The following is a 22187-nucleotide window of genomic DNA, read 5'->3' on the forward strand; positions in this document are numbered from 1 at the left end:
AACCCGTTCTGAGCTTGTTGGGAGAAAATGAAATAAATAAATCAATGAATTTAGCTTTTGGATGTATTTAATCAAAACTTATTAGCTTGCAACCGTGATTTTACTGTGCTCAAACACAAACCAAGGCATGCCATGGTATCTGGAACATTGGACCCTTTTACAAAGCTGTGGTAGCGAGTCCTGCGCTGGGAGATTCAATGAAACCCATACATTCCTATGGGCTTTGCCGCATTTGCTAGGCTGAGACGCGCTACAGTGACTTTAGTAAAAGGGGCTCTTTGTCTTTTATTGGAAAAACGATTGGTTGGTCATCATACAATTGATACTGGAGCCCTGGACTATCAGAGAGGAGCAACACCACAGCAAAGAGTAAGCCTGAAATGATCACTCATGTAGAAATGACTCAAAGCACTTTAACAGTAAACCTGAAATACCTATTTGGCTTATGCACAGTGGCATAACGAGGGTAAGTGGTGCCCAGGGCGATGCCCCATCCCCCAAGCCACACGCGCTTTCCCTTCCCCCATACCTTTTTAATTTTCCACATGAGAGCAACAGCATGAACTTGCTGCCCGCATTGTGTCAACTATCCCTATGATGTCACTTCCTAGGCGCGAGGCCCGGATGTGACATCAGAGAGAGGCAACACCGACGCGGGCTGCTCGCACAGGAAAAGGGAAGGGGTGAACCTGCATGATGGGGGGGGGGGGGCGGTGAGGAGGCCGCACCCAGTGCTGACCCTCCTCCTGTTCCCCCCTTACTATGCCAGTACTTATGCATCTCTTTTATCCCAGGCTATGTATTTGTGCAACTAGCGTTCTTTCAGGTTTCTTGTTTTAATTTACTTAAAATGGGGGGTTTTTTTAATTACTTGTTTTTAATTTACTTGAAAGGTTTTAGTTTTTGCCTTTTTGGCAGGACTCATCTCAAATTCTCTCTTACTTTGTGTTATCAATTATTTACATCTAATTTGCAAGTGCTTCTCTGCCTTCCTGTTTTCCTCATTAGTCCTTCTTTCCATTTTTCAAACAATGGCTATGTCTCCTTTCCAGTCTAATTGAAATTGAAGAGAGTTATATAAAAGGGGTCTAGACTGTCTGGGGGCAAAATGTCTCACTGAATGTTTTAATAGAATCAAGTGAAATTTGGTATGGGATAAAAATTGTTGTAAAGGAATGTCAAGTTAAAAAATGAACTGGATCAGACCAGGAATTCCAAAGAAATAACCCCCCTCCTCCCCAATGTGGCCCAATATATTTCTATGGGAGAAGCAGGTCCAGCTCATGTAGCATAGAATCGGTGACGGGACTAAATCGCGCGAAACAGCGCGCCGACAACTGAGCGCAAGGTTGACGGCGCACTGAAGAAAAGCACTATTTTAAAGGGCTCCGACGGGGTGTGTGGGGGGGGGGAACCCCCCCCACTTTACTTAACAGACATTGCGCTGCCGTTGTGGGGGGGTTGGGGGGTTGTAATCTCCCACATTATACTTAAAACTGAACTTTTTCCCTAAAAAACAGGCAAAAAGTTTGGTACATTGGATGTGTCCATTTTCGGAACGATTTTTTCTTATCTCTTATTGCTTTCTTCACTTCATTGGTTATCTATACCGGGTCTTTTGTTTGATTTTTTTTTGCACCCTTTCCTAAACCTGGGAATGTACAGATTTTGTGCTTCTTGCACCTTGTCCCTGAATAGGGTCCAGGCTTTCTCTACGGTCTCCGTTTTTCTTGAGCTGTTTCTGAGTTTCTTCGCAGTTCCCTTTCTTGAAGTTGAGCGTTGTCGCTGTGGTTCTCTTCACTTTTGATGTTTCTACTTCTAATTTGTACTGGATCATGTTGTGATTGCTGTTTCCTAGTGGTCCTACTACTTCCACTTCCTTTGCAGGTCCCCCTAGGTCGAGAGTGGCATACCCTCGCGTTGGTTCCTTGACGAGCTGTTTCATGAAGCAGTCCCTCACAGCCTCTAGGAATTCTGTTTCCCTCGCGCAGTTGGAGTTTCCAATACTCCAGTCTATCCCGGGGTAGTTAAAAATCCCCCATTACCATCACACTTCTGTTTTTGCATTCCCGCCTCAATTCTGCTTCCAGTTCTTTATCGTTTGCTTCTGTTTATCCAGGTGGATGATAGTACAGTCCCAATTTTATGTCAGATCCATTTCTTCCTGATAATTTAACCCATAAAGATTCCAATCCTTCCGCCTTTGCTGCCGTATCCACTCTGGTTGAGTGAATGGTGTCCTTTATATATAATGCTATTCCTCCACCCTTCTTGTGAGTCCTGTCTCTTCTATAGAGTTTGTAACCTAGCAATACTATGTCCCATTTGTTTTCCTCATTCCACCATGTTTCCGTGATTCCAATGATGTCTAGGTCCTCTTTTTTGGCCGTGACTTCCAGTTCTCCATTTTGGTCCTTAGGCTCCTTGCATTTGCGTACAAGCAATTTAAGTCCTGTTTTTTTCTTTTTCCTGCTGTCTTTCCTTGTGATTTGCTCCTCCTGCCATCCCCCTCGTGAGCTGCCAGCCCCTGATTTCTGTTTCTTTCTTCCTCTTCCTTTGGTGCATCTTTTTCGTCCTCAACCTGTTTCCTCATTTTCACCCGTTCTTCTAGCTCCCGCAGGTCCACTATATGTGCCACTAAGGAACTTGTGTTCTTCTCTTACTTCTGGGCTGGTGGTGCCTACTTATCAACAGATGCACCTGGATGTGATAAGAAAGAGCTCTTTTTCTTGTGCTGGACCCACTGAATGGAACAGGCTGCCTTTGACTCTTAAACACCAAGTATATTTGTGAACTTTTAAGAAACTATTAAAGCACCACTTGTTTTGCTTGATGAAAACAACTTTATGAAAATTTTGTTGCTGGAACTGTATTATTGTTCTTATGTAAACTGTGTTTGTACGTGTTTTTAACTGTGTATGTTTTTTGTAATACACCATGAAACCCATTCTGGGCTCCTTTGGGAGGACTGACTAAAAAATCGAATAAATAAATAAGGCAGAATAGAAATATGCCTCATTCTTTATTTATTCAATTTTCTAGACTATTCTACCAGGGAAACTCAGAACAGTTTACATGAATGTATTCAGGTACCCAAGCAATTTTCCCTGTCTGTCCTGGTGGGCTCACAATCTATCTAATGTACCATGGACAATGGGGGGGATTAATGGAATTGCCCAGGGTCACAAGGAGCAGTGTGGGTTTGAACCCACAACTACTGTGCCACACGCTCCCTTCGCCAGCCAACATGTCATACCAGAAGTGCTTAATTATCATGTGTTTATTTGATTTGCTACCAATGATCTGTAAAACGTACTACTTGTACCAGAATTCATTGGCAGAGAATGTTGTGAAAGCAGTTAGTTTAGCAGGGTTTAAAAAATGTTTGGATAATTTCCTAAAAGTCAGTAATCTATTATTAAGATTATTGGAAAATTCACTGCTTATTTCTAGGATAAGCACTATAAAATCTGTTTTACTATTCTGGAAGCTTGCCAGTACTTGTGACCTGGCTTAGCCACTGATGGAAATAGGATACTGGGCTTAATGCACTTTTGGTCTGTCCTAATATGGCAACTCTTATGTTCATATATTCCAGCTTCTCAAAAGGTCTGATTTATCACTATAAATCCCCTAGCCTGTCATAATCAGCCCAGAAAATACTGCTTTCTTTAGATCTTCTGAACGGTCTCTCGTGACTAGCTAGAGCACTCGGTACATGATATGCGATCAGTGACTGCAGTGCAAGATGAGCTGAAAGTCACAGAACAGCCAAGTGGAAACATTTTCTTTAGCAGTGATTTTGACAAGGGGGATATTTAGGTACAATAATTTCATCTTTAGATGTGTTGCCATTTCTGGAAGCATTATATGGAGAGGCTTTACCCAGCAGGGACTCAGTCAGTGTATGAAAGTGGTGACATATTATGACAGCTGGTAATTAACTACCTAAGCAGTTCCCTAAATAGGAAGATAATTGCTTCCAGTGCAGCAGTCTGAGGACAGCGCCATCCTCTTTTAATGGATTCAGAAAAGTTTATGCAGGCCAGGGATTCAGTTTCTCTGGGTCTTGGGTTTGTTTGTTTTTTCATATTAGAACATCGAGCCCAGTAGTCCGTTCTCACAATGGCCATTCTAGGTCCTTAGTGCCTGGCAAAACCCCAAAGAGTAGCAACATTCCATGCCACGATCCAGGGCAAACAGTGGCTTCCCCAAGTCTGTCTTAATAACAGACTATGGACTTTTCCTCCAGGAAATTATCCAAAACTTTTTTAAAACCAGCTATGCTCTCCGCTCTTACCACAACCGCTGGCAGTGCGTTCCCAAATATAAAATAGATATATCCAGACCTTGTAGGGGTGTAAAGGGGGGGGGGGGAGAGGAATGCTACCTATTATTACTCGATTCTATCTGACTGTCTGCTGGTTGCTGATTCAGAGTACTGTATACATTTTTTCTCCAGTTTTATAGAATTGCATGCTAACTTTTTTGAATGAGTGTTAGGCTTTCCTTTCAAATTTGCCGGAGTTCTATTAAATCATATTGTATGTATTTATCATAGCCCACTGGGATCTGTGAAGCTAAGCAGTGTGTCAAGTTTTAATAAAACATAAGTTTCATGGTGACAGGTTGAAATGTCACCTGCAGATCTGGAAGAAGGAGCGGGTGGGAAGGTCAGGATTATATTGCTTTTTCAAAGAAGGAGACCCAAGAGTTCCCTAAAGCTGTGGAATAACAGACTCCAGGAGAAAAATATTTAACCAAGCAATTAATTTATTTATTTGGTTTTAAATCCCGTCCTCCCCAAAGAGCTCAGAATGGGTTACAGTTCATACTCATAGCTTTCCAATATATAGTTACATTCATAGCCTTACAGCAAACATTATGTAGGTTATTCTCTAGACCAGGGGGTGCCCAAAAGGTCGATCGTGAAGGCAACATGAGTCGATTGCGGAGCCCATCCCGGACTCTGTGATAAACTCGCGTTGCCTTCGCAATCTACCTGCTTCCTGATGTGGTAAAACAGAAGTGCCGGGCCGACCAGCTCCCCCCCCAAACGTCAATTCTGACATCGGAGAGGAAGTTCTGGGCCAGCCAATCGCTGCCTGGCTGGCCCAGAACTTCCTCTCCGACATCAGAATTGACGTCGGGGGGAAGGCTAGCTGGCCCGGTGCAGGAAGAGCTTACAACTCGGCAGTGGGTAGCTTGGGGGCCTATTCCCCGATGGCGGCCGTGGCTTGGGGAAGGGCAGGGAGAAAGAAAGAAAGGGGGCAGGCAGGGAGACAGAAAGAAAGGAAACAGAAAGGGGGAATCAGGGAGACAGAAAGAAAGAAGGGAAACAGAAAGAAAGAAAAGGGGCATGGAGAGAGAAAGACAGAAAGAAAGGGGGCAGGGAAAAAGAAAGGGGAGGGAATGAGGTCTGGAGAAGAGGAAGCATAAAGGAGGCTGAAAGAAGGGAAGAAATATTGGATGCACAGTCAGAAGAAGAAAGTGCAACCAGAGACTCATGAAATCACCAGACAACAAAGGTAGGAAAAATGATTTTATTTTCAATTTAGTGATCAAAATGTGTCCGTTTTGAGAATTTATATCTGCTGCCTATATTTTACACTATGGCCCCCTTTTACTAAACCGCAATAGCAGTTTTTAGTTCAGGGAGCCTATGAGTGTTAAGAGCAGCGCGGGGCATTCAGCGCAGCTCCTTGCACTTAAAAACGCTATGGTCTTCAGGTATTCCCCTACCTGGACGACTGGCTCATCAAAGATTCAACATCTCAGGGGGTTATTGTAGCGACCCAATGGACTGCGTGGCTCCTACAAAGCTTGGGATTCGAAATCAACTTCCCCAAATCCCACCTTCAGCCCTCTCAGAATCTACAGTTCATTGGAGCTATCCTGGACAATATCCAGCTCAGAGCATTCCTTCCTCAGCAGCATCTGGATTCTCTTCTTCAGCTGTGTCACAAAGTGTCTTCCTTTTCTTCACTCTCAGCGAGACACATGATGGTATTACTCGGTCACATGGTCTCGACCGTTCACCTGACTCCTTTTGCCAAACTTCACCTCAGAATTCCTCAATGGACCTTGGCATCTCAGTGGACGCAGGCTTGCGAACCACTTTCTCGACATATCACAGTCACTCCTTCGTTGAGAAAGTCTCTCCACTGGTGGATGCTCTCTTCCAATCTCTCCAGAGGTTTATTATTTCAGATGTTACCTCATGAGAAGGTCCTCATGACAGATTCCTCGACCTACGCTTGGAATGGACAAATCTCTTCCTGTATGCATTTCCTCCGTTCCCTCTCATTCTCAAGACTCTTGTCAAGCTCAAGAGCGATCATGCCACCATGCCCAACCTGCAGTCTCTGCACTTGACAGCTTGGTACCTCTCAACATAACTCCTCTTCAGTTTTCTCAACCTGTTCGAGACATTTTAGAGGCTTCCAGAAAACTTTCCACTAGACGGTAAGTAACTGTGCTTTAAGGACTAGATTCAGTAGAAGGTGCCCAAATTTAGGTGCTGAAAGAAATGTGCACTAAATCCTGGATTCTCGAACTGGGGCCAATTTTTTAGAAATCCTGTCCAAACTGTGTTTTTAACCGAGACTTGAGGTGCCTACCAGCGCCTAGAAAATCGGTGCCAGAATCACATCTACATAGGTGCTTTAGGCTGCTGAATGCCTAAGTAGGCTTGGCCAATGCTGGAAGTGATGCTAGGCGGCTTAAAGCACCTACATAGGTGCAATTCATGCGAAGACAGACGCTGGAAATGTAGGTCTGGAAAACCCTGGCCTACATTTCCAGTGTCTATCTTTCACATTGGCTCAATTCAGAAACCAGCACCGATGCGTGATTAAAACACGATCGGCACTGGTTTGAGAATCTGGGCCTCAGCACTACTCTCTAAATGGCATTCTGAGTTGTGAACTACTTTTAGAATAGCACAGAGGGCCTGATTCTATAATAGGTGCCTACATTGATTCTATAATAGGTGCCTACAATGCCTAGCAATGCCTAACTTAAATCTGCATGCAACTTAATTGGTTTTAACTGTTTTAAAATGTGTGGTAATTGACCTTGCCATTTAAAAAAAACAATTTAAAAGGAATTAATTTAGGTTGTGTGCAGAATACCACACAGAGACTAGCAACGCCAAACTCGAGACGTCTTAAGAACATAAGAACATAAGCAGTGCCTCTGCTGGATCAGACCAGAGGTCCATCACACCCAGCAGTCCGCTCACGTGGCGGTCCATCAGGTCCAGGACCTTTATAGTAATCCTCTATCTATACCCTTCTATCCCCTTTTCCTTCAGGAAATTATCTAATCCCTTCTTGAACCACAAAACCGTACTCTGTTCTATCACACCCTCTGGAAGCACATTCCAGGTGTCCACCACCCTTTGGATGAAGAAGAACTTCCTAGCATTGGTTCTGAATCTGTCCCCTCCTAATTTTTCCGAATGCCGTCTTGTTCTTGTAGTTTTTGAATGTTTGAAGAATCTGTCCCTCTCCATTTTCTGTCCCTCTCCGTGCCCTTCATAATCTTGTAAGTCTCTATCATGTCCCCTCTAAGTCTCCGCTTCTCCAGGGAAAAGAGCCCCAGTTTCTCTAAACTTTCAGCATATGTCTATTCCCTTCATTATCTTGAAGATTTCAATCATGTCCCCTCTGTTTCCTCTTTTCAAGGGAGAAGAGACCCAGTTTCTTTAATCTCTCACTGTACGGCAACTCCTCCAGCCCCTTAACCATTTTAGTCACTCTTCTCTGGACCCTTTTGAATAGTACTGTGTCCTTCTTTAAGTACGGCGACCATTGCTGGATGCAGTATTCCAGGTGAGAGCGTACCATGGCCCGGTACAGCGGCATGATAACCTTCTCCGATCTGTTCTTGATCCCCTTCTTAATCATTCCAAGCATTCTGTTTGCCCTTTTCGCTGCTGCCACACATTGCGCAGACAGCTTCATCGACTTGTTGACCAGTACTTCCAAATCTCTTTCCTGGGGTGTCTCTACGAGTACTGTAGAGCTGGAGATTCACTGAAAACCCTCACCGCACGCCACTGGATTTATTGAAATTGATGACAACAGTTATGTGCTGTCTGTTTTCTTTGCTCACTGCAAAAGCAGATACTCTACTTGAGCTGTGAGTTCCTTCATGTTACCTGCAGTAGGCAGCCTGTTATTGTTACATGTTGAGAAAATCATGCTTATATGAAGACCCACTTCTCTGACACCTGACTGACAAGGCTCTCCATTGTGCTTTGAAATTAGACGGATGGATTTTTATATAATACAAGCCAACCAGAAACTTGCCTTCCAGCAGTTTGCCATTCATCATTCTGAAAACAGCAGCTGGCAGAAAGAATTCCAGCTTCACCTTCCTGAATCTCAGCCAAATGAAAGTACTGCCAGCCCCGAGTCGGGCAGGCGTAGTTTCTACCCAATACAATGTCAAAGTTATAACTTAGTGGCTGCTCTGTTCTGATGGCATGGCGCCAATCAAATATTTGCTCTAATCCCTTCTATAAAGCAGATGTTAGTGAGTAAATTGAGGTTTGCTTTGGTAACTCTTAGACATTTTTATCAGAGAGGCAGGGCAGGGAAATGTCTGCAGCCTGTAGTATAGAATGCAAAGATCGCTCAGCATTGGGGAGGCTATGAATTAGAGAATGGCACGGGGTCAATTTGTCCCCGCAGGAGCTCAATTTCCCCATCCTGTCCCTGTGAGTTTTCTCACAGCCCCATTCCTGTAAGCTCTGCCTTAACCACACAAGCCTCGAACACTTGTGATTTTAAAGTGTTTGAGGCTTGCAGGAATGGGATGGGAAAATGAGTTCCCATGGGGACGGGGACAAATTTGTCCCTGTGTCATTCTCTAGTATTTTGTAAAATTCTATTCTTATTTCCATCTCCTATTGGGTCCATTTCATCGTAGCCATCATCTGCTCTGCTGCATAGCCATTTTGCTTTAACCTTCAGCCTCAACGTTCTGGTGAATAGAAACATAGAAACATGATGGCAGATAAAGGGCAAATGGCCCATCTAGTCTGCCCACCAACAGTACCCATTATCTCTTTCTCTCTCCGAGAGATCCCATGTGCCTATCACAGACCCTCTTGAATTCAGACACATAGGGCTAGATTCACTAAGCAAACCAAAGGGGTTTGCCAGCCCTTTACGACCAGATTTCCCTCCTGCACTATTCACTAATGCCTGTAGCGATCCGACCCCAATCGTCCCATGCAAATTAGTAAAACCCCATGCAAAATAGCCAAGCGATTGCTATTTTGAGTCGGGTTTTACTATTGGCAAACCTGACTGCTGCAGACCTGTCGGTAACTGAGTTACCAATCAAAAAGAAAAGGGGGTATAAAGGATAATTTGTACAAAATTTACTTTAATAAATTCTCTGCACATTGGCATCTGACTTCTTTATTGTGGTTAATATATTATTTCTAATAGCCCATTTTTTGTCATACAAATTAAAATCTTTTTATGACAACAACCTTACCCCAAATACATAAACTAAGAGGCTGAAGTATCATAAAGGATGCATTATTCTCAGTAGAGACCTCTTATAACTTGGATGTTATTTCAAGTCTTCATCCTGAATGCATGTAATATAATCATTTACTTCAGAACCTCTTTCTTACCCAAATTATTGTTTATTAATTTAGTTTATTAATTTAATTAGAAGACTATCAACTACCTAACTAAAAGTACAAACCTATCTTTTATTTAATTAATTAAAAAATATGTTGTTGATTTAATTTAATTATAATATCCAAACTTAAAGTCACTTTATTTAACTTGTCAATATAGTAGTGAATATTAATTGTGATATCCAACCCTAAAGTCAATTCATTCAATATGTTTCCATGTATTGAAGAAGAACAGTAACTGAGTTACCGTCAGATCTGCAGGCTTTTTTATTCATTTTTTTCCATGGCACAGAAATTTTGCGTGCATTACACACGCAAAATATCTGCCCCTTTAAAAAAAAAAATGAATAAAAAAGACAGGCAAGCCTGTCAAAAAATGGCTTAGAGCTCCCCCGGCGACCCACTCGCTCTTGCAAACACCCGATACTGCCCTCCCCATGGGCTCCCTGCCCAACAAAAAAGTTAAAAAAAGAAAATTTTTTTAAAAAGTTGCGATGCCCCCCCCTCCGTGTAGATACCCCCGCCCGTGATACCCCCCCCCCCCACGTGCCGATGCCCCACAAAAGGCAGGAGGGTTGCCAACTCCCTCCTGCCATGTTACCCCCCCCCTGGTCTGGTCTGGCCAGGCCTGGCCCACCTCCCTCCCTGTTTCAAAATCTAGTCAGGTCGCCGGGCCAGGCTCACCCACCCACCCATAAATAAACTGCAGGAGGGATGCCAACTCCCTCCTGCCACCTCCCTTCCACCCCCTACCCATTCCAAGCCCCATTTCCACCCCCTCCCTGTACCTTTAATGGAGCAGGAGGGATGCTCAACCCCTCCTGCTCCAATGACTCCAGCGACGACTCTGAGGCCTTAGGCCCCGCCCCGGTGCATCATGTGATGAACGGGGTGGGGCCTAAGGCCCTGATTGGCTCAGGCTCCTACCTTGGGAGGGGCCAGGGGCACCTAAGCCAATCAGGGACTTTCTTAGGGCTGAGCCTAACAAAGTCCCTGATTGGTCAAAGCAATAGCCAATCAGGGACTTCCTAAGGCTCAGCCCTAAGTAAGTCCCTGATTGGCTCAGGTGCCCCAGGCCCCTCCCAAGGTGGGAGCCTGAGCCAATCAGGGCCTTAGGCTCCTCCCCGTGCATCACATGATGCAATGGGGTGGGGCCTAAGGCCTCAGAGTCATCTCTGGTGTCATTGGAGCAGGAGGGGTTGAGCATTCCTCCTGCTCCATTAAAGATATGGGGAGGAGGTGGAAAGGGGGCTTGGAATGGGTAGGGGGTGTCTGGGGAGGTGGCATGAGGGAGTTGGCATCCCTCCTGCAGTTTGTATATGGGTGGGTGGGCCCGGCCCGGCGGCCTGACTAGATTTTGAAACAGGGAGGGAGGTGGGCTGGGCCAGAGCAGATCAGGGGGGTAACATGGCAGAAGGGGGTTGGCAACCCTCCTGCCTTTTGTGGGGCATCGGTGCATGGTGGGGGGCATTGCGACTTTTTAAAAAAAACTTTTTCTTTTTTTTTAACTTTTTTGTCGGGCAGGGAGCCCGTGGTTTTAACCCACTTTAATCAGCGAGTTAAAACCACGGGCTCCCAGTGCGGGAAGGACAGGAGAGATTTGGGGCGAGAGCAGGGTAGCAGGAGAGATTTAGAGCAACAGTAGGAGATTCAGGGCAGGCAGATTCGGGGCACAGCTTCGGGGCAGCAGAGCGCAGGCTGTGGTGCCTGATCTCTCTTCCCTGCTTCCGGAATCTCCTGCACTCTGCCGCCGTTCCCCGCAGTGCAGGCCCACTTTAAAACCATGGGCTTGCACTGCAGGGAACAGCGGCAGAGAGCAGGAGAGTCCGGGAGCAGGGAAGAGAGAACTGGGCTGGGCTGAGCCCTGACAGCAGTGACAGGAGGCAGCTTCTCCTGTCACTACTGTCAGGGTGTGCGCATGAGCGTGGAGCGCTCTGGCTGTGGGTAGGGGGGTGTGTTAATGATTGTCCACATTTGCATGCAGGCCTTTACTGAATTGGTCGGTGGGCATGCAAACGGAAACGGATCTCACACGGCTAGGAGGTTTAGTGAATTCTGTCTCCACCACCTCTTCTGGGACACTGTTCCATGCATCTACCACCCTTTCTGTATAAAAGTATTTACTCAGATTACTCCAGAGCCTTTCACCTCTTAACTTCATCCTATGCCCTCTCATTGCAGAGTTTCCTTCAAATGCCTTTTGATATGAGTTGTCTGAACCAGTGATTCTTAAAACTGTTCTAGGGGACCCCCAGCTAGTTTTCAAGCTATTTACTTATTTCTAAAATTTCTTAACCGCCTATAACAAAGCGGTTTATAATTTAAAACATTCACAGTGGTTCAGAGGATAACATTCATAACAATGCTTTCAGTACAATAATTCAGACAATACTTTCAATACACTATGTTTAGCTCACTAAAAATCATCAATTCTCAAATCTCTAATGAATATGCATGAGGGAGCCAGTTTTTAAGCTATCCCTAATGAATATGCATGAGGCAGAATTGCATGCCTGTCACCTCTATTATATGCAAATCTGCCTCATACATATTCATTAGGGATAGCTTGAAAACCTGACTGGCTGGGGATCCCCCAGGACAGGTTTAAGAACTACTCATTGGAACCATTTCCAGTCCCTTTTGGAGACAGATACGGCTATGCCTTGGCCCTAGCCTTCCTCGGTTAAGGTATTCTCTGCCATGCTTGCATTTTAGTATCACATTTCTTATTTTTTATAGTAGGCATTTTTACTTTTCCAGTAGCCTAATGCTACCCTTGACACTAATACAAGCAGAGCAATCTTCACAAAAGGATACATTACCAGTCAGCATGGTAGAGCTACTTAACTAGAGCACAAAAGGTCAGCTCTAAAACATTTTAGGGCTAATTCTATAACTGTGTGCCATGTACTGGTGCTTAGAGGGTTGCCTGTTAGGTGATTATTTATATGCTGCCTTGCTCTGGTACAACCAATGCAGTTTATATATATTATATGCAGGTACTTTCTCTGTCCTTAGTAGGCTCAGAGTCTGAGGTTGGTACCTGAGGCAATGGAGGGTTAAGTACTTGCCCAGAGTCCCAGGGAGCTGCAGTGGGAATTGAACCCAGTTCCCCCAGGCTCTCATCCTGTAGTGAATCACATCTACTTTTACTAACAGACATTAAATATAAGCCAGCATTTTACAGGCCTACATTTAAGGCGTCTGTCTCAAGTTTATTTAAAATTTCTTGTACCGCCTAATCAAACCTTCAAGTGGAGACCACGCCATGCCTTGGGCATCTGTTAGCGTCTCTTTGCATCTCCATAGGTGCATGACATATGCTTACAATGTAGGCATCCTTCCCCGCTTACGGGGTTGGTTTTTTTGTTGTTTTTTTTGTAAAAGTGCATCCTGATTAAATGTGAAATGGCGGTAGTACACCTACCACCCCCTACAATCGGGACACCTGTTTCTAGAATCAGCCCCAGTATGTAGGTGCGTATAACAGCATGTTAGTTACCCCCAAAATGTGAGCCCAGCTCAACTCATCATTGCTGCCATCTTCTGTATGTGCCTAGAACTGCACCTGCAACAGAGCACAGAAAAACAAGACATGTTACAATTATCAAGAGCATAAACATGAACTTCTCCTTACAACAGAATAGCTATTCATCAGTTCTCCACCTCCCTGCAATAAGTAGGAGTGTTCAGAGCTTGGAGACTCATTTAGACCCTTTCATGGCAATTCAATAAATTGGTGTTATGATGTAGGTGCTGTAATGGGGTACACATAGCCCCACTTCTGGGTGTACCTAAGCTATTATAGAATACTAGTGTAAAGCCTCATTGGAGCACTGAAAGTAATGAACACCAATTTACATCATGTGACTGACTATGGCAGACGGTCTTGGCTTTCCAGGAGAGACCAGCAGTCAGACAGCTAACACACACTTGCATATAATGAAAAGTCTTTAGTCAGGGTCATTTGCCTCACACAATACAAATAAGCTTTGGCTTACCTCCGTCAAATGCTGTGTCTAGCTCTCCGTCCCTCTGGGACCTCCCCCAACTGACTCAAGCCTGGGCAGAAATACTGTACTCTTCTTCCCTGAGTCCTGCCCCTCTGACTCAGCACAGAGCTGTGGAAAACAGGGCCTTCTGGGACCTGTAGTCTTTCCCAAATGCACAATGCCCTCTGTTGCCCAGTGGCCTACATAGCAGTCCTAGAGAGGGAAAATGCTGATCTAACTTAGTACACCTAAGTGCACCATACAATGTGCAAAATTGATAGTATTCTAAAAGTTGTGAGCATGCCTTGGTGACATAAATATGCTGTGTTCACATGGGTGTCCCATTAACCAGATTCTGTAGATGGCAGCAAATTTGCTCTCAGTCTTGAGATCCATGTGAAAAAAAATTAGTTCATGATCTGTTAATCAATTATTGATTTTAATTAACTAATTTTGATATGCACATGGATTTGGCTGGGCCCAAATCCTCTCTCGTGTAACCACAAGGGGTGTGGCTATGAAAAGGGCATGAGTGGATCGGGGCATTGCAAAGAATTATGTGCGATGTTTAAAAATTGGGGGGGCTGCGCACCCACGTTGCGCTCCAGGATTTTCTCTAGCTTATGTTCTCCTTTTAATCCTCTATTATTATACGTACAGGGGGAGGCGATACTTTTCTTCATTTAACCCTCTTATTATATGTACAGGCTGAGGCAAGACTTTTCCCTTTAACCCTCTATTATTATACATACGGAGGCGATACTTTTCTTCATTTAACCCTCTATTATTATATGTACGGGGGAAGCAATACTTTTCCCTTTAACCCTCTATTATGATACGTGCAGTACATGGCACATAATACAAGCAAAGATTTGCCCGGTAGCACTGGAGAATTCAAGTTTCATTTGTAAGCTTAGGAATTGTCCAGGTATTGTTGTAAAATGTAGCTTCAACCCAACAAAACTGTTTTCTTCTAAGTCCTTTGTTGTCAAATGTGAGATTTCAAGGTTTTTGTAGAATTTTTCTAACTTTGAAATCATGTTGCCTAATTCTCCTACAACAATAGGAGAAACCTGACAGCTTGTCTTGCCTTTCCTATTTTTCCAATTCTTTATTTTTAAATCTTGTTCCCCTGGTACTGCAATGTCAACAAAAGTCACATATTTTCAATTGCAGTGATAACAGGGGTGTTATGCTCCCAAGATGATCTGTTTGAATTTGACTTTTTGTACTTTCTATAACTTTTTCAACACATTGATTATAACCAGTAACTCCTTAAAGTCATGTTTTTTGTTTTGGTTTTTTTTTTTTGCACAAGCTCCAGTGAATCATTGTGGCTACCTTGCAATGATGATCTTTGTTTTAAATTATGGGTAATTTTACTACAAGTAGTCAGTGGCTTCCTTCTTTGGCAATAAGTAGAGGTTGATATTTGCTTTCATGTAGCTAGCTAGCTTGTAAAACTTATTTCTGAGCTGCAAAAATGAATCCTTCCATCTTCTTGAGGGTACCCAGCCACTGCTAATTCCTGGTGCTGTCTATTTTATTCTTAATTTCTCTAAGATATTGTTCATGTTATGGCCTTGTTTTTCCAGTTAGCCAAGCAGGTATTCAGTTCGTTTCTGTACTCATTTTTCTTCTCTGTCGCTTTCATAATGTTTTCCCTGCAAACTTCAATTCATATTTTCTCATTGCTGGTCTTGATGTAATCATTCAATCCTTGTTACTTTCTTTCTTCGTAGTAGCATAGTAAATGAATGGTCCATCCAGTCTGCCCTGTAATTACATGCATTACAATTTAATGATTAGATTATCTTTTTTCTTTGTTATTTCTAGGCCATAGACCGTAGAAGTCTACTCGGTACTGCCCTTAGGTTCTAACTACTGACGATGCTGTTGAAGCTCACTCCAGCCTATCTAAACCATCTCCTTTGCGGGATTCAGGCTGTGAAAGCTTGCCCATTGATATTCTAATTACAGATCCTCTGTGTTCATCCCATACTTCAGCCATTGGCATTTAGGATTTCTCAACGTCCTTTATTGGATGGATTATGCCACTGCACAGTGTGGAATCCACCCTGTGATGTTTCATGGCAGAGTACAGGAGTGGTTTGCCATTACCTTCTCTCACGCAGCATGTGGCTCCACTATGGGCTCCTTTTACGAAGGTGCGCTAGCGTTTTAAGCACACACTAGCTGAAAACCTACCGCCTGCTTAAAAGGAGGCGGTAGCTGCTAGCACATGCGGCATTTTAACCACTAGCACACCTTTGTATGTCGCTGCTGCCCAACATCTGGTACACCTGGTATTCCCCAGTGGTCTCCCATCAAGGTACTAGCCAGGCCTGTTGACCCTGCTTAGCTTACCCAGGGCAGCCAGGCCATAGACTAGCCTTTATTATGTTTTATATACTGGTTTATTGTGCCACTTTTCTCTTTGATTTCTTACTTGTTCTTATCTGTAGACCTTCTTTGGTTTTACCTTGGTGATTTACTGGTTTTATCAGATCCTCATTATGATTGTTAACTTAGGCAACCAGGTATTGTTTCTCCTGTTTCACTGTTTGTAGCACCTACATTGTTCCTCTTCTATCATCACCTTCAACATCACTGTGGGGGTGCAGAGCACATTTAATCTTCGTTTTTAGTGTTTTATGATCCAAAGTTTCTAGCTCTGCCTTTTTCCAAATTACAGGTGTGGCCCAGATGTTGCTGGCCTTGTTGATATTTCTATTATTGACTTTAACCTTCATGATCATTCTAACCCTTCTGATGTATTTTTTTGCCGATTGTGTTCTCTAGCATAGCATGTTTGATGCAATCCACTGGTAAGATCTAAACTAAACCTTAAGTTTGTATACCGCATCATCTCCACAGAAGTGGAGCTCGACACGGTTTACAGGAATTAACATAGAAAGGAACTCCAATGGAAAGAAGAAGGGCTTAGTAAAAAAAAGAAAGAAAGAAGGGACTTAGTATAATGGAGAGGGAGGGAGTAGTTACATTTTAGAGAAAAGCCAAGTTTTCAAATGTTTTCGGAAGCACTGGAGGAAGGTCGAACTCCGAAGAGGGGCAGTAAAGTAAGATATTTGTAAGCTCCTTCACAATCCAATCCCTTAATGATATGGGGCATTTCTAGGCCTTCAATATCTACCATTTTCCCTTTTTCATAGCTAGCTAATCTAAATTCTATGCCAATGTCTTCACTGAAAAATTGAGTGGTATTTAGCAGCAATTTGGTTTCCCGTTGTGATTTTTCATAGAGCTTCAAAGTTTTTGGTAGCCTAAGGCTGTCTCTCAGTGTGACTTAGATTAGATGAAAAAAACAAAACAACGAGAACATCATTTCTTCACTTTACAAATAGAAATCACCATTATAAGGGAAAACCCTGTTAACTAAAAATATGCGTTTGTTCTTTTAATCAGAAAACCCTCCTTCATAATCAGTTAAAAACTACTCATTCAATAACCCAAGCAGTACTTTTCTCATTAGGTTACATATGTAACTTTTTTTGGCTTCTTTTCATTACCCAAACTCAAGTAATGTTCTTTTCAAAGATCAACCCCAACTGTTGTGCACATCCAAATTAGGAAATTCATCAGTCACTTGACCTGGCCAGTGCTTTGCATCAGGATTCAAAATCTCTTTTATATGAGGACAAATTAAAGCACTGACGTATCTATTGTTTTTGTTGCAGGTCTTTTAAATAAACCTCCATGCAGGATCATCAACCATTCTTCCAAAAGTCCATCAAGATGGCATGAAGTTTTTTTGGTTGTGTTTGTTTTCTTTTTTTAAAAGAATGGCGTCCAATTCACATGATTAAAAAGCTTCCCTGCCATCTTGATGAACGTTTGGAAGAATGGTAGATGATCCTGCATGGAGGTTTGTCCTGATGTAGCTTTGATGCAAAAAGTTGGCAACAATAGGTGACTAAAGAATATCCTGGTTTGGGCTATTAAATGAGTTGGATACTAGAGAATGACACAGGGAAAAAATTTATCCTCGTCACTGCCCTGTCCCATGACCATCGTCCCTGTAACCGCCCCATCCCCGCAACCACTATCCCCGCTCTGTCCCTGTGGCATCTATCTCCACCCCATCCTAGTCCCTGAGACTACTATCCCCGCAGCATCCATACAGCCTCACTACTGCAATATTTAGCTTATTCCTTCCTTATAAATCAAAGTTCTGGCTGCTGAACTAGAGATAGAGATGTTCAGCTGACAGGGCTTTGTTTATAAATTTTTATCAATACAACTAATATACTACTTTATGCTAAAGCAAAATAAATAAACAGAAATGTTTTTTTCTACCTTTGTTTTCTGGTTTCTGCTTTCCTCATCTTCTCCTCATTCAGTTCCTTCCATCCACTGTCTGTCTTCTCTCTACATCTTCCATTTGCATTGTTACTGTGCCTCTCCCTTCAACCCCCCCACCCCCAATTGGTCTGGCACCCTCCGCTCCCCCCCATAGTCTGATATCTCTGTCTTCCCTTCCAGAGTCTTCTCCCCACTCTCTGTTCCCCATTTCCCTTCAGCGTCTTCTCCCCACTCTCTCCTCCCCATTTCCCTTCAGCATCTTCTCCCCACTCTCTGTTCCCAATTTCCCTTCAGCATCTGTTCCTCTCCACCCCCTTCAGTGTCTGTTCCTTTCCTTTCCACCACCACCCTTCCCTCTCGCCACCTCACCACCCCTCGCGCAGTCCAAGCATCTCCTTCTCTACCCCTTACCTTCGCAGCATGTTTTAAATTTCCAGAGTAACTTGCTCAAGCCGCCGGAGCCTGCCTACAGTTGTGTGCATCTGTGGGTGGAAGCTTCTCCTAGGATTCAACTGGAATTGCGTCAGAGGAGAAACTTCCGCCCTCAGACGCACGCGACTGCAGGCAAGCTCTGGCAGCTTGAGCAAGTTACTCTGGAAACTTAAAGCACGCCGCAAAGGTAAGGGGGAGGGAGGGAGATAGATAGATTCGGCCGGTAGGTAGGAAGGAGGGAGGGGGGTCACACACGATTGGTGACCGCGCGCATTCCCTCCTTTAACTGCAGGGACAAGTCCATTCACCGCTCCATAGGCGGTGGATGGCCTTGTCCCCGTACCCACAGTAAGCACTCCCCCCCCCCCCCATTTCAGCGGGTTATCCGCGGGTAACAGCCATCGTGTCATTCTCTATTGGATACCATTATTTTGAACTGTCAAAGCTATTGCTTTTATATATATAAGTTATGTTGGATGGTTTTATACATAAGTTATGTTGGATGGTATTATTGTGGTCTATTGAAACAAATATACAAATTACCAGTATGTGAAGGGGAGGGAAGCATATGGATTTGATATACCGTAGTCTCAGTTAACCAGGACTCTCACACAACCGGCAAAAAAAATGGCCAGTGGAAAAAAAATGTCCCCCCAAGCACCAGCAACAGCATCCTGGGCTGCAAATCCTCCCTCAAACCCCCAAGCCCTGAAGCAGCTATGAGCCCCCTTCCTCTAGGAAGTGATGCATCAGATAAGTTTGTTTTGGACTTAAAATCATATAACAGAAAATGAATTTATAAAATAATGTGGCTGATGAGGCTGGCTACTATATGGCTCAAGCTTTACATGAAATAAGACGCTTGAATGTAGCCACTGAGGTCATTGCAGGAGTGCTTGCTAACTGTTGCTTAAAGTGGACCATAGATGTTTTTGAATGAATTGAACTGAAAGAATGATTACCATATTTTTTGATCCATAAGACGCACCTGACCATAAGACGCACCCTAGATTTAGAGGAGGAAAACAAGAAAAAAAACATTCTGAACCAAATTCTCCCTGCCAGGCTTAGCACTCAACTCCACACTCCTTGCCATGCTCTGCACCCTATCCCCCCTCCCTGCCAGGCTTGTACCCTGACCCCCCCTCTTGTGTTCTAGTGGTAGGCCGGGACAGGGTGGGCAGGACAGGGCACAGAGCAGGCAGGCCTAGTGGCAGGCAGGCAGGCCTAGTGGCCATTCAGAAAGCGGTGCGGGCCCAAGCGGGAGCATGTAAAGCTTGGTCCTGACTGCCATGCTCCTAACTCGTGCGCCTGCTACCAGGAAATAATACAGAGCCGTCGAGGGAGGGATATATGCTGGACCACCAGGCTTGAAAAAGATACTGTGGCGACTACAGTGGTGGCGGCAACAACAACGGTGGTGGTGGTGGCGGGGGGGTTTGTTTTAAAAAGGTGGTGTGGCCAAGGGGGGAGGGGGTTGCAGCTGTACGGGGGGAGCAGCGGGCAGTGTTTAAAAAGCTGGTGCGCGAGGGGGGTGTTTTGCAGATGTGCGAGGGATTCAAATTTTGCACCTTCACTTCATAAGACGCTCTGAGATTTCCACCCACTTTTGTGTGGGGGAAAAAGTGTGTCTTATGGAGAGAAAAGTACGGTATATATAAGATCTAATAATTATTCAAATGAGAGTGTGTCTACTTGTTTATTGAAGAATATATGTTGCTTCACTCAAGAGTTATTTTTTCTCTACTAATTAAGGCCAGATAAATTGTCATACATAATTATAAACACAAAACTTAAAATTAACGTTCACATCCTATCTAAAATTACAAACTTCACTCACTCTCAGCACACAACCAATTCACAGCCTAAAAATCCTACAAACAGCCCAGAGAGCAAGGCAAACAGCAGAAGAGAGTTGGGAGGCAGGAGAGAATTGCAAGGCAGAAGAGGGGAAAAAAAGCAGGAGAGAGTGAGGGGCAGTAGCGAGAGGTAGCTCCACCCACCCATCCGACATCAGCAGAACACCAATCCGGAGCTCCTCCTTAAAAGGGGAGGGGCCAACGGCACGCAACCATTCGGCGCGTGTTGAAGGCGAGCGTTAAAGGCGCTCGCCTTAGCGAGAGCGCCTTTGCAAAGGGACTAATCACTACCAAGAAAAGCAGAGAGCAACCACAGCAGACACAGAGGACATACAAGCAACAAGCAAGCAAGAAGAGCAGAGGGCAACTACAGCAGTCACAAAGAACACACAAGCAAGCAAGGGTTGCAGGTTTGAAATCAGGAGAGAGACTTCACAGCAACACCAAGGATGTCACACAGAATCATACGCAAGGAGAATCCACTTCAGACAGGAAACTGGCAAGCGGACAGCAATAGAAGCAGTAGACAGAAGCAGGATGTTGAGCTACCTAGTTTTTTGCACAGTCTGCCATATATATGATTACCTCCCCTCTGGGAGGCGGTCTTATGTATGCAGTCGATGCGAGGAACTGGAGAGCCTGAAGAAATAAGTCAGACTCCTGGAATGCACAATACTGGAACTAAACATAACATAACATTATACTTATAGACCACGTTACCAAAATGTTCTATGCGGTTTACAAAAGATTATAAACATTAAACATAATTGTATATTTGAATAAGTTAGCTAGTCAGGTATTTGGAGAAAAGATAGGTTTTTAGCTGTTTTCTAAAATGTTTGTAAGAAACAGCTGTGAGCAACAATGATCGAAATTCTTTTTTATGAGAAGCTGACTGAGATGCTAAAGAAGCACTTCAAGCAGTGGAGGAGGAGGACAGAGAGGCAGAAAACGCTAAGACAAAGGAAACCATTGAGGAAGAAGTCCCAGGAGTTGGAAAAGTTCATTGAGGAGGCATACAGGGAGGCAATGGAAAATCACCAACAACAGTGGAACTGCTGAGATATACCTACAGGGCGTGAGAACCACCTGGAGGACAAACACAAGGAAGAAATGGGTGGCACAGCAGCGAGACCTGGAAACAGCGGAGGGAATCCACAAGAAGATGAGTCCGATGCAAGCCAACGCCAGGATGAGGGAAGATGGAAGTGCACAGAGGACACGGGCCTATGACTGGAGAGATGGTCATACACCAGGGATATGGACCTGCAGCTAGAGAGGCAAGAGAAGATAGAGAGGACAAAAATCATCATGGGGGACTCCATCATCAGACAAGTCGACAGCCACATAGCGGGAGGAAGACAGGATCGACTGGTGACCTCCCTACCGAGAGCCAAGATAGAAGATATAGTGAGCCGCATCGACAGGATCATCGACAGCGTGGAAGAGGAGGATATTGCAGTGGTGAGCCACAATGGGATAAACAACGTGAGCAACAGAAACTACAGCAGGGAAGGACTGAAGGATCAATTCTGGATGATACGATGGAAGCTGAAGACCAGAACGCAGAGGATAGCGTTCTCAGAGATCCTGCCAGTACCCAGGGCTGATGAGAAGAGGTAGATGGAGTTGTAAGTAGTCAACGCATGGATGAGGCGCTGGTGTGAGGAAGAAGAATTTCACTTTGTGCGCAACTAGATGACGTTCTAGGGGAAGAACAAGCTATTCAGGAAGGATGGAATCCACCTCAATGGAGACAGAACAAGGCTATTTTCAAGCAACATCAAGAGAGAAATTGAGAAGTTTTTAAACTAGGAAGAAGAGGAAAGGCAAGAGTCGACTAAGAGTCGATGGTTCGGGAACTAGTATAGCCAGAGGATACCATGCAGGAAAATAGCGGGGAAGACTCACCGGTTC

At 44.2% G+C, this 22187-nt stretch overlaps 1 protein-coding gene and 1 long non-coding RNA gene across 5 annotated transcripts in view; one reads left to right on the forward strand and one right to left on the reverse strand.

The window, feature by feature from the left end:
• TMEM132E (transmembrane protein 132E) overlaps positions 1–22187 on the forward strand; it is a 714010-nt gene that overhangs the window by 616011 nt on the left and 75812 nt on the right. The window lies entirely within an intron of this gene.
• Positions 1–22187, reverse strand: part of LOC117348903 — a 304186-nt gene that overhangs the window by 6599 nt on the left and 275400 nt on the right. Inside the window, exon 4 of one of the 2 annotated variants that reach the window (XR_004537067.1) lies at positions 13167–13232. This is a non-coding gene — a long non-coding RNA (uncharacterized LOC117348903). Of the gene's footprint in view, positions 1–12553; positions 13233–22187 lie in introns of those variants that run through there. The other variant, XR_004537065.1, reaches the window with a different exon arrangement.

The sequence above is a fragment of the Geotrypetes seraphini genome, chromosome 15, assembly GCF_902459505.1.
Source record: "Geotrypetes seraphini chromosome 15, aGeoSer1.1, whole genome shotgun sequence".
Lineage (NCBI taxonomy): Eukaryota > Metazoa > Chordata > Amphibia > Gymnophiona > Dermophiidae > Geotrypetes > Geotrypetes seraphini.